The sequence below is a fragment of the Panulirus ornatus genome, chromosome 10 (genome assembly GCF_036320965.1).
Source record: "Panulirus ornatus isolate Po-2019 chromosome 10, ASM3632096v1, whole genome shotgun sequence".
Classification (NCBI taxonomy): Eukaryota; Metazoa; Arthropoda; class Malacostraca; order Decapoda; family Palinuridae; genus Panulirus; species Panulirus ornatus.
This window is the reverse complement of record NC_092233.1, coordinates 40,473,034-40,489,768: the sequence shown is the minus strand read 5'-3', so window position 1 is coordinate 40,489,768 and position 16,735 is coordinate 40,473,034. Positions and strand designations below refer to the sequence as shown.

The following is a 16,735-nucleotide window of genomic DNA, read 5'->3' as shown; positions in this document are numbered from 1 at the left end:
ACCAGCTTCTGCAGTTTCTCACAAGAATTAGCCACCAGCGCTGTGTCATCAGCGAACAACAACTGACTCACTTCCCAAGAATTCTCATCCACAACAGACTGCATACTTGCCCCTCTTTCCAAAACTCTTGCATTCACCTCCCTAACAACCCCATCCATAAACAAATTGAACAACCATTGAGACATAACACACCACTGCCACAAACCTACATTCACTGAGAACCAATCACTTTCCTATCTTCCTACACGTAAACATGCCTTATGTCCTCGATAAATACTTTTCACTGCTTCCAACAACTTGCCTCCCACACCATATATTCTTGATACCTTCCACAGAGAATCTCTGTCAACTCTATCACATGCCTTCTCCAGATCCATAAATGCTACAAACAAATCCATTTGATTTTCTAAGTGCTTCTTACATACATTCTTCAAAGCAAACACCTGATCCACACATCCTCTACCACTTCTGAAGCAGGATATATATATATATATATACATATATATATATATATATATATATATATATATATATATATATATATATATATATATATATATTTATATATATATATATATATATATATATATATATATATATATATATATATATATATATATATATATATATATATATATATATATATATATATATATATATATATATATATATATATATATATATATATATATACATATGGTTCTCAGTGAATGTAGGTTTCCGGCAGGGGTGTGTGATGTCTCCATGGTTGTTTAATTTGTTTATGGATGGGGTTGTTAGGAAGGTGAATGCAAGAGTTTTGGAAAGAGGGACAAATATGAAGTCTGTTGTGGATGAGAGAGCTTGGGAAGTGAGTCAGTTGTTGTTCGCTGATGATACAGCGCTGGTGGCTGATTCTTGTGAGAAACTGCAGAAGCTGGTGACTGAGTTTGGTAAAGTGTGTGAAAGAAGAAAGTTAAGAGTAAATGTGAATAAGAGCAAGGTTATCAGGTACAGTAGGGTTGAGGATCAAGTCGATTTGGAGGTAAGTTTGGAGAAAAACTGGAGGAAGTAAAGTGTTTTAGATATCTGGGAGTGGATCTGGCAGCGGATGGAACCATGGAAGCGGAAGTGAATCATAGGGTGGGGGAGGGGGCGAAAACCCTGGGAGCCTTGAGGAATGTGTGGAAGTCGAGAACATTATCTCGGAAAGCAAAAATGGGTATTTTTGAAGGAATAGTGGTTCCAACAATGTTGTATGGTTGCGAGGCGTGGGCTATGGATAGAGTTGTGCGCAGGAGGATGGATGTGCTGGAAATGAGATGTTTGAGGACAATGTGTGGTGTGAGGTGGTTTGATCGAGTAAGTAACGTAAGGGTAAGAGAGATGTATGGAAATAGAAAGAGCGTGGTTGAGAGAGCAGAAGAGGGTGTTTGGAAATGGTTTGGGCACATGGAGAGAATGAGTGAGGAAAGATTGACCAAGAGGATATATGTGTCGGAGGTGGAGGGAACGAGGAGAAGTGGGACACCAAATTGGAGGTGGAAAGATGGAGTGAAAAAGATTTTGTGTTATCGGGGCCTGAACATGCAGGAGGGTGAAAGGAGGGCAAAGAATAGAGTGAATTGGATCGATGTGGTATACCGTTGTTGACGTGCTGTCAGTGGATTGAATCATTGCATGTGAAGTGTCTGGGGTAAACCTTGGAAAGCTGTGTAGGTATGCATATTTGCGTGTGTGGACGTATGTATATACATGTGTATGGGGGTGGGTTGGGCCATTCCTTTCGTCTGTTTCTTTGCGCTACCTCGTAAACACGGGAGATAGCGACAAAGCAAAAAAAAAAAAAAAAAATATATATATATATATATATATATATATATATATATATATATATATATATATATATATATATATATACATATTATTATTATTATACTTTGTCGCTGTCTCCCGCGTTTGCGAGGTAGCGCAAGGAAACAGACGAAAGAAATGGCCCAACCCCCCCCATACACATGTATATACATACGTCCACACACGCAAATATACATACCTACACAGCTTTCCATGGCTTACCCCAGACGCTTCACATGCCTTGATTCAATCCACTGACAGCACGTCAACCCCGGTATACCACATCGCTCCAATTCACTCTATTCCTTGCCCTCCTTTCACCCTCCTGCATGTTCAGGCCCCGATCACACAAAATCTTTTTCACTCCATCTTTCCACCTCCAATTTTGTCTCCCTCTTCTCCTTGTTCCCTCCACCTCCGACACATATATCCTCGTGGTCAATCTTTCCTCACTCATCCTCTCCATGTGCCCAAACCACTTCAAAACACGCTCTTCTGCTCTCTCAACCACGCTCTTTTTATTTCCACATATATATATATATATATATATATATATATATATATATATATATATATATATATATATATATATATATATATATATATATATATATATATATATATATATATATATATATATACATATATATGTATATATCTATATATATGTATTATCCCTGGGGATTGGGGTGAAAGAATACTTCTCACGCATTCCCCGCGCGTCGTAGAAGGCGACTAGAGGGGACGGGAGCGGGGGCCAGAAATCCTCCCCTCCTTGTATTTTTTTTTTTAACTTTCTAAAATAGGAAACAGAAGAAGGAGTCACGTGGGGAGTGCTCATCCTCTTCAAAGGCTCAGACTGGGGTGTCTAAATGTGTGTGGATGTAACCAAGATGTGAAAAAAGGAGAGATATGTAGTATGTTTGAGGAAAGGAACCTGGATGTTTTGGCTCTGAGTGAAACGAAGCTCAAGGGTAAAGGGGAAGAGTGGTTTGGGAATGTCTTGGGAGTAAAGTCAGGTGTTAGTGAGAGGACAAGAGTAAGGGAAAGAGTAGTAGTACTCCTGAAACAGGAGTTAGGGGAGTATGTGATAGAATGTAAGAAAGTAAATTCTCGATTGATATGGGTAAAACTGAAAGTTGATGGAGAGAGATGGGTGATTATTGGTGCATATGCACCTGGGCATGAGAAGAAAGATCATGAGAGGCAAGTGTTTTGGGAGCAGCTGTATGAGTGTGTTAGTGGTTTTGATGCACGAGACCGGGTTATAGTGATGGGTGATTTGAATGGAAAGGTTAGTAATATGGCAGCTGAGAGAATAATTGGTATACATGGGGTGTTCAGTGTTGTAAATGGAAATGGTGAAGAGCTTGTAGATTTATGTGCTGAAAAAGGACTGGTGATTGGGAATACCTGGTTTAAAAAGCGAGATATACATAAGTATACGTATGTAAGTAGGAGAGATGGCCAGAGAGCGTTATTGGATTCCGTGTTAATTGACAGGCGCGCGAAAGAGAGACTTTTGGATGTTAATGTGCTGAGAGGTGCAACTGGAGGGATGTCTGATCATTATCTTGTGGAGGCAAAGGTGAAGATTTGTATGGGTTTTCAGAAAAGAAGAGTGAATGTTGGGGTGAAGAGGGTGGTGAGAGTAAGTGAGCTTGGGAAGGAGACTTGTGTGAGGAAGTACTAGGAGAGACTGAGTACAGAATGGAAAAAGGTGAGAACAATGGAATTAAGGGGAGTGGGGGAGGAATGGGATGTATTTAGGGAGTCAGTGATGGATTGCGCAAAAGATGCTTGTGGCATGAGAAGCGTGGGAGGTGGGTTGATTAGAAAGGGTAGTGAGTGGTGGGATGAAGAAGTAAGATTATTAGTGAAAGAGAAGAGAGAGGCATTTGGACGATTTTTGCAGGGAAAAAATGCAATTGAGTGGGAGATGTATAAAAGAAAGAGACAGGAGATCAAGAGAAAGGTGCAAGAGATGAAAAAGAGGGCAAATGAGAGTTAGGGTGAGAGAGTATCATTAAATTTTAGGGAGAATAAAAAGATGTTCTGGAAAGAGGTAAATAAAGTGCGTAAGATAAGGGAGCAAATGGGAACTTCAGTGAAGGGTGCTAATGGGGAGGTGATAACAAGTAGTGGTGATGTGAGAAGGAGATGGAGTGAGTATTTTGAAGGTTTGTTGAATGTCTTTGATGATAGAGTGGCAGATATAGGGTGTTTTGGTCGAGGTGGTGTCAAAGTGAGAGGGTTAGTGAAAATGATTTGGTAAACAGAGAAGAGGTAGTAAAAGCTTTGCGGAAGATGAAAGCCGGCAAGGCAGTAGGTTTGGATGGTATTGCAGTGAAATTTATTAAAAAAGGGGGTGACTGTATTTGTTGACTGGTTGGTAAGGTTATTTGATATATGTATGATTAATGGTGAGGTGCCTGAGGATTGGCGGAATGCTTGCATAGTGCCATTGTACAAAGGCAAAGGTAATAAGAGTGAGTGCTCAAATTAAAGAGGTATAAGTTTGTTTAGTATTCCTGGTAAATCATATGGGAGGGTATTGATTGAGAGGGTGAAGGCATGTACAGAGCATCAGATTGGGGAAGAGCAGTGTGGTTTCAGAAGTGGTAGAGGATGTGTGGATCAGGTGTTTGCTTTGAAGAATGTATGTGAGAAATACTTTGAAAAACAAATGGATTTGTATGTAGCATTTATGGATCTGGAGAAGGCATATGATAGAGTTGATAGAGATGCTCTTTGGAAGGTTTTAAGAATATATGGTGTGGGAGGCAAGTTGTTAGAAGCAGTGAAAAGTTTTTATCGAGGATGTAAGGCATGTGTACGTGTAGGAAGAGAGGAAAGTGATTGGTTCTCAGTGAATGTAGGTTTGCGGCAGGGGTTTGTGATGTCTCCATGGTTGTTTAATTTGTTTATGGATGGGGTTGTTAGGGAGGTGAATGCAAGAGCTTTGGAAAGAGGGTCAAGTATGCAGCCTGTTGTGGATGAGAGAACTTGGGAAGTGAGTCAGTTGTTGTTCGCTGATGATACAGCGCTAGTGGCTGATTCATGTAAGAAACTGCAGAAGCTGGTGACTGAGTTTGGTAAAGTGTGTGAAAGAAGAAAGTTAAGAGTAAATGTGAATAAGAGCAAGGTTATTAGGTACAGTAGGGTTGAGGGTCAAGTGAATTGGGATAAAAAGTTTGAATGGAGAAAAACTGGAGGAAGTAGAGTGTTTTAGATATCTGGGAGTGGATCTGGTAGCGGATGGAACCATGGAAGCGGAATTGAAATCATAGGGTGGGGGAGGGGGCGAAAATCCTGTGAGCCTTGAAGAATATTTGGAAGTCGAGAACATTATATCGGCAAAAAAAATGAGTATGAAGGAATAGTGGTTCCAACAATGTTGTATGGTTGCGAGGCGTGTGCTATGGATAGAGTTGTGCGCAGGTTGGTGGATGTGCTGGAAATGAGAAGTTTGAGGACAATATGTGGTGTGAGGTGGTTTGATCGAGTAAGTAATGCAAGGGTAAGAGAGATATGTGGAAATAAAAAGAGTGTGGTTGAGAGAGCAGAAGAGGGTGTTTTGAAATGGTTTGGTCACATGGAGAGAATGAGTGAGGAAAGATTGACAAAGAGGATATATGTGTCAGAGGTGGAGGGAGCGAGGAGAAGTGGGAGACCAAATTGGAGGTGGAAAGATGTTATGTAAAAGATTTTGAGTGATCGGGGCCTGAACGCGCAGGAGGGTGAAAGGCGTGCAAGGAATAGAGTGAATTGGAACGATGTGGTATACCGGGGTCGACATGCTGTCAATGGATTGAACCAGGGCATGTGAAGCGTCTGGGGTAAACCATAGAAAAGTTGTGTTGGGCCTGGATGTGGAAACGGAGCTGTGGTTTCGGTGCATTATTACATGAGAGCTAGAGACTGAGTGTGAACGAAGGGAAGGAGTAGCACTACTCCTGAAACATCAGTTGTGGGAGTATGTGATAGAATGTAAGAAAATAAATTCTCGATTAATATGGGTAAAACTGAAAGTTGATGGAGAGAGATGGGTGATTATTGGTGCATATGTACCTGGGCATGAGAAGAAAGATCATGAGAGGCAAGTGTTTTGGGAGCAGCTGAATGAGTGTGTTAGTGGTTTTGATGCACGAGACCGGGTTATAGTGATGGGTGATTTGAATGGAAATGTTAGTAATATGGCAGCTGAGAGAATAATTGGTATACATGGGGTGTTCAGTGTTGTAAATGGAAATGGTGAAGAGCTTGTAGATTTATGTGCTGAAAAAGGACTGGTGATTGGGAATACCTGGTTTAAAAAGCGAGATATACATAAGTATACGTATGTAAGTAGGAGAGATGGCCAGAGAGCGTTATTGGATTACGTGTTAATTGACAGGCGCGCGAAAGAGAGACTTTTGGATGTTAATGTGCTGAGAGGTGCAACTGGAGGGATGTCTGATCATTATCTTGTGGAGGCAAAGGTGAAGATTTGTATGGGTTTTCAGAAAAGAAGAGTGAATGTTGGGGTGAAGAGGGTGGTGAGAGTAAGTGAGCTTGGGAAGGAGACTTGTGTGAGGAAGTACTAGGAGAGACTGAGTACAGAATGGAAAAAGGTGAGAACAATGGAAGTAATGGGAGTGGGGGAGGAATGGGATGTATTTAGGGAGTCAGTGATGGATTGCGCAAAAGATGCTTGTGGCATGAGAAGCGTGGGAGGTGGGTTGATTAGAAAGGGTAGTGAGTGGTGGGATGAAGAAGTAAGATTATTAGTGAAAGAGAAGAGAGAGGCATTTGGACGATTTTTGCAGGGAAAAAATGCAATTGAGTGGGAGATGTATAAAAAAAAGAGACAGGAGATCAAGAGAAAGGTGCAAGAGATGAAAAAGAGGGCAAATGAGAGTTAGGGTGAGAGAGTATCATTAAATTTTAGGGAGAATAAAAAGATGTTCTGGAAAGAGGTAAATAAAGTGCGTAAGATAAGGGAGCAAATGGGAACTTCAGTGAAGGGTGCTAATGGGGAGGTGATAACAAGTAGTGGTGATGTGAGAAAAGAGATGGAGTGAGTATTTTGAAGGTTTGTTGAATGTCTTTGATGATAGAGTGGCAGATATAGGGTGTTTTGGTCGAGGTGGTGTCAAAGTGAGAGGGTTAGGGAAAATGATTTGGTAAACAGAGAAGAGGTAGTAAAAGCTTTGCGGAAGATGAAAGCCGGCAAGGCAGCATGTTTGGATGGTATTGCAGTGAAATTTATTAAAAAAGGGGGTGACTGTATTTGTTGACTGGTTGGTAAGGTTATTTGATATATGTATGATTAATGGTGAGGTGCCTGAGGATTGGCGGAATGCTTGCATAGTGCCATTGTACAAAGGCAAAGGGGATAAGAGTGAGTGCTCAAATTAAAGAGGTATAAGTTTGTTTAGTATTCCTGGTAAATCATATGGGAGGGTATTGATTGAGAGGGTGAAGGCATGTACAGAGCATCAGATTTGGGAAGAGCACTGTGGTTTCAGAAGTGGTAGAGGATGTGTGGATCAGGTGTTTGCTTTGAAGAATGTATGTGAGAAATACTTTGAAAAACAAATGGATTTGTATGTAGCATTTATGGATCTGGAGAAGGCATATGATAGAGTTGATAGAGATGCTCTTTGGAAGGTTTTAAGAATATATGGTGTGGGAGGCAAGTTGTTAGAAGCAGTGAAAAGTTTTTATCGAGGATGTAAGGCATGTGTACGTGTAGGAAGAGAGGAAAGTGATTGGTTCTCAGTGAATGTAGGTTTGCGGCAGGGGTGTGTGATGTCTCCATGGTTGTTTAATTTGTTTATGGATGGGGTTGTTAGGGAGGTGAATGCAAGAGCTTTGGAAAGAGGGTCAAGTATGCAGCTTTGTTGTGGATGAGAGAACTTGGGAAGTGAGTCAGTTGTTGTTCGCTGATGATACAGCGCTAGTGGCTGATTCATGTAAGAAACTGCAGAAGCTGGTGACTGAGTTTGGTAAAGTGTGTGAAAGAAGAAATTTAAGAGTAAATGTGAATAAGAGCAAGGTTATTAGGTACAGTAGGGTTGAGGGTCAAGTGAATTGGGATAAAAAGTTTGAATGGAGAAAAACTGGAGGAAGTAGAGTGTTTTAGATATCTGGGAGTGGATCTGGTAGCGGATGGAACCATGGAGGCGGAAGTGGATCATAGGGTGGGGGAGGGGGCGAAAATCCTGGGAGCCTTGAAGAATATTTGGAAGTCGAGAACATTATATCGGCAAAAAAAATGAGTATGAAGGAATAGTGGTTCCAACAATGTTGTATGGTTGCGAGGCGTGTGCTATGGATAGAGTTGTGCGCAGGTGGGTGGATGTGCTGGAAATGAGAAGTTTGAGGACAGTATGTGGTGTGAGGTGGTTTGATCGAGTAAGTAATGCAAGGGTAAGAGAGATATGTGGAAATAAAAAGAGTGTGGTTGAGAGAGCAGAAGAGGGTGTTTTGAAATGGTTTGGTCACATGGAGAGAATGAGTGAGGAAAGATTGACAAAGAGGATATATGTGTCAGAGGTGGAGGGAACGAGGAGAAGTGGGAGACCAAATTGGAGGTGGAAAGATATTGTGAAAAAGATTTTGAGTGATCGGGGCCTGAACGCGCAGGAGGGTGAAAGGCGTGCAAGGAATAGAGTGAATTGGAACGATGTTGTATACCGGGGTCGACGTGCTGTCAATGGATTGAACCAGGGCATGTGAAGCGTCAGGGGTAAACCATAGAAAAGTTGTGTTGGGTCTGGATGTGGAAACGGAGCTGTGGTTTCGGTGCATTATTACATGAGAGCTAGAGACTGAGTGTGAACGAAGGGAAGGAGTAGCACTACTCCTGAAACATCAGTTGTGGGAGTATGTGATAGAATGTAAGAAAATAAATTCTCGATTAATATGGGTAAAACTGAAAGTTGATGGAGAGAGATGGGTGATTATTGGTGCATATGCACCTGGGCATGAGAAGAAAGATCATGAGAGGCAAGTGTTTTGGGAGCAGCTGTATGAGTGTGTTAGTGGTTTTGATGCACAAGACCGGGTTATAGTGATGGGTGATTTGAATGCAAAGGTGAGTAATGTGGCAGTTGAGGGAATAATTGGTATACAAGGGGGTATTCAGTGTTGTAAATGGAAATGGTGAAGAGATTGAAGATTTATGTGCTGAAGAAGGACTGGTGATTGGGAATACCTGGTTTAAAAAGCGAGATATACATAAGTATACGTATGTAAGTAGGAGAGATGGCCAGAGAGCGTTATTGGATACCGTGTTAATTGACAGGCGCGCGAAAGAGAGACATTTGGATGTTAATGTGCTGAGAGGTGCAACTGGAGGGATGTCTGATCATTATCTTGTGGAGGCTAAGGTGAAGATTTGTATGGGTTTTCAGAAAAGAAGAGTGAATGTTGGGGTGAAGAGGGTGGTGAGAGTAAGTGAGCTTGGGAAGGAGACTTGTGTGAGGAAGAACCAGGAGAGACTGAGTACAGAATAGAAAAAGGTGAAAACAATGGAAGTAATGGGAGTGGGGGAGGAATGGGAGATATTTAGGGAATCAGTGATGGAGTGCGCAAAAGATGCTTGTGGTATAAGAAGTGTGGGAGGTGGCTTGATTAGAAAGGGTACTGAGTGGTGGGATGAAGAAGTAAGATTATTAGTGAAAGAGAAGAGAGAGGCATTTGGACGATTTTTGCAGGGAAAAAATGTAAATGAGTGGAAGATGTATAAAAGAAAGAGACAGGAGGTCAAGAGAAAGGTGCAAGAGGTGAAAAAGAGGGCAAATGAGAGTTGGGGTGAGATAGTATCATTAAATTTTAGGGAGAATAAAAAGATGTTCTGGAAGGAGGTAAATAAAGTGCGTAAGACAAGGGAGCAAATGGGAACTTCAGTGAATGGCGCTAATGGGGAGGTGATAACAAGTAGTGGTGATGTGAGAAGGAGATGTGTTTCATGATAGAGTGGCAGATATAGGGTGTTTTGGTCGAGGTGGTATGCAAAGTGAGAGGGTTAGGGAAAATGATTTGGTAAACAGAGAAGAGGTAGTAAAAGCTTTGCGGAAGATGAAAGCCGACAAGGCAGCAGGTTTGGATGGTATTGCGGTGGAATCTATTTAAAAAGTGGGTGACAGTATTGTTGACTGGTTGATAAGGTTATTTAATGTATGTATGACTCATGGTGAGGTGCCTGAGGATTGGCGGAATGCTTGCAGAGTGCCATTGTACAAAGGCAAAGGGGATAAGAGTGAGTGCTCAAATTACAGATGTATAAGTTTGTTGAGTATTCCTGGTAAATTATATGGGAGGGTATTGATTGAGAGGGTGAAGGCATGTACAGAGCATCAGATGCGGGAGAGCAGTGTGGTTTCAGAAGTGGTAGAGGATGTGTGGATCAGGTGTTTGCTTTGAAGAAAATATGTGAGAAATACTTAGAAAAGGAATTGGATTTGTATGTAGCATTTATGGATCTGGAGAAGGCATATGATAGAGTTGATAGAGATGCTCTGTGGAAGGTATTAAGAATATATGGTGTGGGAGGCAAGTTGTTAGAAGCAGTGAAAAGTTTTTATCGAGGATGTAAGGCATGTGTACGTGTAGGAAGAGAGGAAAGTGATTGGTTCTCAGTGAATGTAGGTTTGCGATAGGGGTGTGTGATGTCTCCATGGTTGTTTAATTTGTTTATGGATGGGGTTGTTAGGGAGGTGAATGCAAGAGTTTTGGAAAGAGGGGCAAGTATGAAGTCTGTTGGGGATGAGAGAGCTTGGGAAGTGAGTCAGTTGTTGTTCGCTGATGATACAGCGCTGGTGGCTGATTCATGTGAGAAACTGCAGAAGCTGGTGACTGAGTTTGGTAAAGTGTGTGAAAGTCAATTGGGAGGTGAGTTTGAATGGAGAAAAACTGGAGGAAGTGAAGTGTTTTAGATATCTGGGAGTGGATCTGGCAGCGGATGGAACCATGGAAGCGGAAGTGGATCATAGGGTGGGGGAGGGGGCGAAAATTCTGGGAGCCTTGAAGAATGTGTGGAAGTCGAGAAACATTATCTCGGAAAGCAAAAATGAGTATGTTTGAAGGAATAGTGGCTCCAACAATGTTGTATGGTTGCGAGGCGTGGGCTATGGATAGAGTTGTATGGTTGCGAGGCGTGGGCTATGGATAGAGTTGTGCGCAGGAGGATGGATGTGCTGGAAATGAGATGTTTGAGGACAATGTGTGGTGTGAGGTGGTTTGATCGAGTAAGTAACGTAAGGGTAAGAGAGATATGTCGAAATAAAAAGAGCGTGGTTGAGAGAGCAGAAGAGGGTGTTTTGAAATGGTTTGGTCTGGTCACATGGAGAGAATGAGTGAGGAAAGATTGACCAAGAGGATATATGTGTCGGAGGTGGAGGGAACGAGAAGAGGGAGACCAAATTGGAGGTGGAAAGATGGAGTGAAAAAGATTTTGTGTGATCGGGGCCTGAACATGCAGGAGGGTGAAAGGAGGGCAAGGAATAGAGTGAATTGGAGCGATGTGGTATACCGGGGTTGACGTGCTGTCAGTGGATTAAATCGGGGCATGTGAAGCGTCTGGGGTAAACCATGGAAGGCTGTGTAGGTATGTATATTTTGCGTGTGTGGACGTATGTATATACATGTGTATGGGGGTGGGTTGGGCCATTTCTTTCGTCTGTTTCCTTGCGCTACCTCGCAAACGCGGGAGACAGCGACAAAGCAAAAAAAAAAAAAATATATTTCTATAGATTTTTATCTGAGTTTATTATTTGACCAACTTAAGAAGAAGGGAAAGAGTAGTTACAATTACAGCCGTCAGCTGTCAGATGTTAGCCAGATTGTAAGGTAATCTGTGTCTAGCTCAAATCTCTCTGTTAACAGAAGCCGTTATTTCACAGGCATCTGTTTTAATGGGCCTATGGGCTGATTATACATCCTTTAATGTAAGGGGTGGAGGTAGAACGTAATATGGGGGTACGTCCGGGATGGATTTTAAACCATGCCACCTGCTGTCTGGGATCTTGAACTTTGAGAATTGCTGTCTGGGATTGTGACCTGTGAAATCTGCCGTCAGGGAGGTGAATATGTGGAAGCCTGCTGTCCAGGATATGAATATGTGAACACAGTCCAGGGGGCTGAAATTGTGAAACCAAATAATTCAAGTTGTCCGAAGTGCTGTGGGTTAGTACTCTAGTGTGCTCTCATGAAATATATGGAGAAGATTTCTCTAAACAAGTAAGTGTTCACACTTGTAGATATAGTGTGTTTCAACATGGCAGATAACGTTAAGAAGTTTAGTGAAACCCAGGATATACATTTACTGTACCAGTGTAATAAAGATGGACTGAACCAGGTGGCAGTTAATTATGAAATTTCTCTGGTTACACATGTCAAAAGTGACGTGCAGAGAGAATCAATTGATCAGTTGGTGTCCTTATCAATACTGAAGGAACTTCAAGATGTTGATAATAGTGAAAAAGTTGCAATGGAGAAATTGAGATTAGAATTTGGGTTTAAGAAAATACAAACAGAGGCTGAAAAGGCGAGGATACAGGCAGGAGCAGAAAAGGAGAGAATCCAGGCTGATAAAGAAGTAAGGCTTAGACATTTAGAAATAGAAAAAAGGACAATTTCAAGAATAAGAATTGGAGAAGATGATAGAGTAAGTCAGTTACCTGAGTTTATAGAAGAAGCTCAGAACTTCTTCATTCTGTTTGAAAAACTTGCAAATGTTAAAGAATGGGATGAAACTTACTGGGTTATGTTGGTGCAGAGTAAATCTAAGGGTAAGGCTAGAGAGGCTTATGCATGTCTTAGTTTGATGGGATCAGTAGATTATAAGGCTGTTAAGGAAGCATTATTAGAAAATATGGAATTGGACAGAGAAGCATGCAGGAGAAGATTCAGGGACGTAAGAAAATTAGCGGACGAGCTCATCTGGAGATGGCTAGAGAATGTGGAACGACATTTGATACGTGGTGCAAATCGGAAAAAAGTGGAAACAATGGAAGAACAGAGACAGCTAATCCTGTTGGAACAGTTCAAAAGTGGGTTACAACATGAAATATATCATGAAATATACAAGAATGAAATGTAAAATGTGGCGGAAGCAACCAGGATGACTGACCAGTTAGAAATAGCTAACAAATGTTGTAAGAAAGAAATAACCTGGAAACAGAGTAACAGACAAAATTATGACAAACCTAATAAATATCCACATTATTCAAGACGGAGTAATAGAAGATAATGATGACAAACCTTATAAACATCCACATTATTCAAATGTTCAACAGCCTAGTGAACATCATTTGTGGAAGGTTCACATAACTATGAGCCACAAAACAATGTAGAAAATAGATTCCAAAGACAAACACAATACAGGTATTGAAGACCTCAGTTTAGTCATAAACCTATGTTAGTAAAAGGAGAGACCACCAATATAATGTTTGGGATGTGGAGAATTTGGTCATACTAAATATCAGTGTCAAAAATCATCAAAGAAGTTAGGATATGATGTTGCTAGGGAACAGAAACATGATATTAGTGAGATAAGAAGTAAAGACTATAATGTGAATAAATCAAAATGTGCAATTTATGAGCATATATTACTGAGGGAAAGGTTGGAATTAAAGGTAGTCCTGAGAAGAAAATTTTGATATTGAGAGATACTGAAGCAAGTCAGTTTAATTCTGAAAGATGTATTAGAGTGGACAGAGGAGTCTTACTCGGGGGAAAAAATAAATGTGAAAGAGTTATGGTGAGGCAAGCCTATCACATTGCATTATATGAATCTTGAGAGTGGATTTGTGAGTGGCTGTGTAAATGTTGGGGTATGTGAGGAATTTCCTAGGCCTGGAGTACACATGCTATTGGGGAATGATTTGATTGATCAATTAGTCCCAGAGCCTATCATGATCAGTAATCTATCTGATGAAGACATTATTGTAAAGTTGAACCACATGACAGATAAAACTGTAAAGAATCAGACTGATAGTAATGTAGTGTAACGAAATGGTTTATCCAGCTTGTGTTGTGACCAGGTCAATGTAAAAGCGAGGAGAAGTTGATTATGCTTTATTTGATAAAGAGTAATTAACTAGAAATAATACATTAGGAACTAGATATAAGAAGAGCACCGTGGGACTAAAAAGTGATGTATTTCCAGATTTTGTTGTGGACAAGGAAGAGTTGACAAAGTTACAGAAGGGTGATGAGAGTTTGAATGTTGAGTGAAGCTGCTTGAAATGGGAATGAAAGTGATGTGTCAGTTGAATTTTATGTACAAAATGGTATGTTAATGAGAAAATAGGAGGCCTGCTTATGTACCAGCGTCTGATCACTGGGAGGTCAAAAAGCAAATTGTAGTTCCAAATTATAGGGTACATGTAATTACTCTGTCTCATAGTTCTTGTTTGTCTGGACATTTGGGAGTTAGGAAGACAAATGATAGAACATTAACTCATTTCTATTGGATTAATATGAAGAAAAATGTGTCAAAGTATTGTAAGAATTGTGAATTATGTCAGGGAATAGGTAAATCCAACCAGACTATACAGGCAGCACCATTGCAGCTAATTCCTGCTTTTTTGTAAACCTTTTAGGAAAATTGTAATTGATTTTGTAGGTCCTCTACCTAAAACACGTAAAGGAAATCAATATCTATTAACAATAATGTGTGCATCTACCAGATATCCAGAAGCAGTACCATTACGTAGCATCCATTCTAGAAATATTGTAAGAGAGTTCGTGAAATATTTGTCCTGGGTGGGTATTCCTGAAATTATACAGTCAGACCAGGGAAGTAATTTCACTTCAGGAATGTTTGAGAAAATATTAAAGGGGTTACATATAACACATAATATGTCAAGTGCTTATCACCCACAGAGCCGAGGAGTTGTGGAGAGATTCCATCAGACTTTGAAAAATACTTTGAGAATGTATTGTGAGGAATTGTCAGTAGACTGTGATGACGGTCTGCCTTTAGCATTGTTTGCCATTAGAGATTCAGTACACGAGTCTACAGGTTTTAGTCCATTTGAGTAGTGTATGGACATGAAATAAGAGGACCATTGAGTATATTGAAAGAGAAATAGTTAGGGAAGAGTGATTCTCCTGGATTATTGAAGTATGTATCAGATTTTTAAAGCAGATTGTGTAGAGCTAGAGAGATTGCCACAGAAAATTTGAAAAGGTATCAAGAAGATATGAAGGTATCTAGAAGGAGAGAGTTCAAACCAGGTGATCAAGTGTTGGTATTATTGCCTCAGACAGGAAATCCTCTGAGAGCAAGATTTTATGGCCCCTGGGTTATTGTGAGGAGAGTGGAGGATTTGAACTACATTGTGAATACTCCAGAAAGACGCAAGCCAAGCCAATTGTGTCACATAAACATGATAAAACCTTATCATGATAGAAATTCTACAAAAGGATAATCAGGTTACAAATGTGTATTGTTATTGTGCATGTGTTATGTCTGATGATGCAGATGATGTGGATGGATGTGAGAATGTAAAGTTGGAGAGAAGTGACGACAAATTTCTAAAAGATTCAGATGTGTTAGATAGTTTGAGAAATGAGCTTGATCATTTAGAAACTGAGAGAAGAGATGAGATCATACAAATAATGAATGAGTTTAGGTGTTTGTTTTCTGATGTTGCTAGAACTGATGTATTACAGCATGACGTCGAAACTGACGATGCAACACCTATCAAGCAGCACCTTATAGAGTGAATCCTTAAGTGAGAGAGATGATGAGAAAAGAAGTACAACATATGCGTGACAATAATCTGACTGGAAAAAGTAATAGTCCTTGGAGTTCACCTTGTGTGCTAATAACTAAACCTGATGGCCTTTACTACAGATTTTGTACTAATTTCAGAAAGGTAAATAAAATGACTAAAGCTGACTCGTATCCTATTCTAAGAATAGAAACTTATATTAATCAAATAGGAGATGCTGAATTTGTAAGTAAGTTAGATTTAATGAAAGGGCATTGGGAAGTACCTTTGATTGAAAGAGCAAAGGAAATTTCTGCATTTGTAACTACGGATGGTTTATATCAGTATAAAGTGTTGCCCTTTGGTATGAAAACAGTTATAGTACTTTCAAAGATTTTTTAGTAGATAGAATATTGTGTGACGTTAAAGATTGTTCTGTATATATAGATGATATAGTAATATATTAAAAAACTTGAGAAGAACATTTGTATCTAATAAGGTTGGACAAAGCAAATTTGACGGTAAGCCTTGTAAAGAGTGAATTTGCTTGAGCAACTGTAGAATATCTAGGTTATGTTGTTGGTCAGGGAGGTGTAAAACTAATCACTGCTAAGATAAAAGGTATTGTAAAGTTTCCAGTACCTACAAATAAGAAAGAATTATTGAAATTTCTAGGTATTGGTGGATATTATCGTAGGATTAGTAAGAACTTTTCAATCATTGCTTTACCATTAACCAAATTGTTGTCAAAGAAAGTCATAATTTCATGGAGTGATCAATGTGATGAGGCCTTTAAAAATGGAAACAGATACTTGCATGTACACCTATACTTTCTACTCCAAATTATAATAAACCATTTGCCGTGTATATATATGCAAGTGATTTTGGGGTTGGTGGAGTCTTAATGCAGGAGAAAGATGATACTGATTTTCAAATTTGTTACTTTTCAAAGAAGTTTCTATCCAATCAGAAAGAAACTATAGTAGTACTGAAAAGGAAACATTATCCTTGATTCTAAGTTTGAATAATTTTGATGTATATTTGAGAGGAGTAGGTAGGCGGATCCAAGTGTTTACCGATCACAATCCCCTTGTATGTCTGCATAAAATGAAAAAATCAACCAACGTTTAACAAGGTGGAGTCTTTTGTTACAAGATTGTAACTTGATTATTGAGCATGTAAGAGGAAAGGAT

At 39.9% G+C, this 16,735-nt stretch overlaps 1 protein-coding gene across 1 annotated transcript in view; it reads right to left on the bottom strand.

Annotated features, from left to right (window-relative positions):
• LOC139750677 (cuticle protein AMP4-like) overlaps positions 1-16,735 on the bottom strand; it is a 177,885-nt gene that overhangs the window by 87,631 nt on the left and 73,519 nt on the right. The gene's annotated exons all lie outside the window — the stretch shown is intronic.